Source organism: Colobus angolensis, unplaced genomic scaffold, assembly GCF_000951035.1.
Source record: "Colobus angolensis palliatus isolate OR3802 unplaced genomic scaffold, Cang.pa_1.0 Scaffold126, whole genome shotgun sequence".
In the NCBI taxonomy this organism is placed as follows: Eukaryota; Metazoa; Chordata; class Mammalia; order Primates; family Cercopithecidae; genus Colobus; species Colobus angolensis.
This window is the reverse complement of record NW_012113808.1, coordinates 3,210,570-3,213,436: the sequence shown is the minus strand read 5'-3', so window position 1 is coordinate 3,213,436 and position 2,867 is coordinate 3,210,570.

Here is a 2,867-nt window from a genome sequence, read left to right as displayed (position 1 = left end):
ATCAGCACATCCAACCGTGTGGTCTGAGCCCTTATTGTGACACTAGCTGATGTTTGTGATTCCTGAAAGGAGCCACTGGTGGCCCATTTGGTGCTTTGGTGACATTTATGTGATTTCCCCACCTTCTCTAGTGAATAATGTCAAGACATTTTCCTTGTCATTTTTTTTTTCCTAGGATGACATCCCCAGTGGAAAAAAAGAAACTATTGGTCAGGGCCCAGTCAGGAAATCAGAGCCGCTCCAAGGTACAGGGTTAAGGAAGGAGAGCTTTCATGAGTTCAGGAACTGCTGGGGAAGTTCAGAGGGAAACAGTGCCTAACCTTGTCCAGCTGAAACCCTTGTGCAGAGTACTTACTGATGGGAACTTGGAGAAAAGCCAATAGTAAGTTATGCAGATGTGGCCCCTAGGAGGCTGTGGAAGGGAAGCTTGAGGCATGAGGTGTAGGGACTGCAGCCTCTTTGGGGCCCAGGGGCTGGGTAAGAACTGAGGGCTGCTCTGGGTCAGCGGAGCCAGCAGTGAGATGATATCACTGCAAAGCGGGAGGCTAGTGAGGGCGTGCTGTGTCCATCCACTGTCATGTTTGACCATATGACCCTCCTCCACTTGCCTTCAGTCTTCTCAATTCTGAGAATCATGTATCTGGACAACTTTAGCCCAGAACCATACAAAGAAGGGAATTCTGGGAGCAGACAGCCATGTTGGCAATAGACAACCCAGCTTAGAATCTCCAGTTTTAGAGAAGTATTCTTCTGATGTCCTCTTATAGAGTATTTAAAAAAACTAGGGCACTGCTGAAGGAAAGAAATCAGATTAATGTGTCCAAGGCAAAGGGTTACCGTTTAAAGAGTGAATGAACACACAGAGTTATATGACCTGCTAAAATGAAAGATCCAAAAAAACCGTGCTGTTCTGATTTGGTACTCAGTAAACGGTGAAATGTTATCAATAGCAGGAAAAATAGCTTTATGTTTAATATGATGATGACAATGACACCTGGCAAGGAATATGTTGAGCAGATACAAATTTATTTATTTCTTAAATATATCAAAAGATACAACAGTGACAGGTACACAGTGGAAAGTCTATTAGGACCTTTTTTTTTTTTTTTTACCATTTTAGTAAAAAACTACAAATTCACTATTAATTATTTGCTAGTGGAACAGTTAAAACAACTTGATGGAAAAAATCCTAGAAAACATATTAATACTGTGCTGGGGGGAAGAGTTTTGTGAACTGGGGATCCTCCCTTTTAGGGGATTATGAGCAAGGGTAGGTGCTGTATAATCAGTAGATGATTTCACTAGATAAGGGCTGTGATAGGGACAAGCACAAATATAGCCACATAAGGGGTCAGGGAACATTTCTGGACTTGGATGAAACACCAATCTGTTTGGTGTGGGAGTCTGCTTTCCTACGTTGCCTGTAGAAGATTCTTAATGAATCTGGCAAGCGTTAGTTCCAAGCATTTTAGATAAGGCTGTGGGGGCTAATGAAGTCGAGCCCAGAAAGATGGGCCCAAATGAGTGGGTGTGGGGCAGTTCAACATAAAAAGGGGTAAAGCAAGAGAGTGAGGCTATGGAACACAAAAACGGACAGATGGCCAGATGGAGAAGCAAAACCAAGTTTTGTAGGGCCTGAAGCTTATCACATTTTGAGGACTTCATTAAGAAAAAGAACACAAAATTAAGTATAGAAAATTAGGCATAAAAATAAACATTCTTGGAGGAGGTGACACCTAAGCAGAGAAAGAGCAAGTTCACAGGAGGAGGAAGGGGTTACAGACCTGTAGTTCGAGGAGACACCTCTGATGTATTGTTGGGGGCCCAGGGCTGGGCTGCTGGAAGTCCTGGAGGAGGTGTTGGGGGTAGGTAAGGGGATGAATGCTCACAGCTGGGCTGGAGGGCCTCAGAGAGGCCAGATCTTAAGAACGGAAAATCTGCACCCAGTTATCAGAATTTTCTAGGCCCACGGCACAATGAAGGAAGGCGTTGCACCGCCTTGGTGAAAAATCAAATGGGAATACATGAGGTTTGTAATGCATTTTTTGTCTTGAAACTGAGCAAAGACATGGTTTTATATTAATAGCTGCAAGAAGTGGTCAAATTTCCTTCATTCTTTCTAAAAATATTTTATAAAAGCATAAAAATACAACTGTCCATGTTTTGACAGTCCATGTTTTACATTCTTCTTCTTTTCTTTTTTTTTTTTTTACAGAACTGTCAAGTTCAAAACATGTTTTACTTTCACTTACATATTTACCACTGCTTAAGTATTTATTAAGCACCTACTACTTGCCCCACGTGCTTCTTAGTGTGGGATACAGGAATGAGCAACATAAAGTTTCTTCTTTCATGGAGCGTGTAAGAGGAGACAGACAATAAGCAAATAAACAAACAAATATATCATACGACTTGAGCCCACACACCTTGAAGGGCTTCTTGTAGCCCCCGACGGTGGTAGGCATTCTGTCATCTTTCTGCTCTTGGACTTGGATGAAATACCCAACTGTTTGGCGTGGGGTCTGATTTCCTATGTTGTCTACAGAAGAGTCTCATGAATAGGGCAAACATTAGTTTCCAGTATTTTAGATAAGGATGCAGGGAGCTGATTAAGTTGTGTCCAGAAAAATGGGCCCAGATGAGTGGGCATGGGATGATATTCAGCATGAGACGGGGGAAAAGCAAGAGGGGGAGGCACAGGACACAAAAACTGACAGCTGGCCACATGGAGGAGCAAAGCCAAGTTTTGTAGGGCCTGAGGCTTATCACATTTGTGAGACTTCACTAAGAAAAAAAAAAATACAAAATTAAGAATAGAAAATTAGGCCGGGCGTGGTGGCTCAAGCCTGTAATCCCAGCACTTTGGG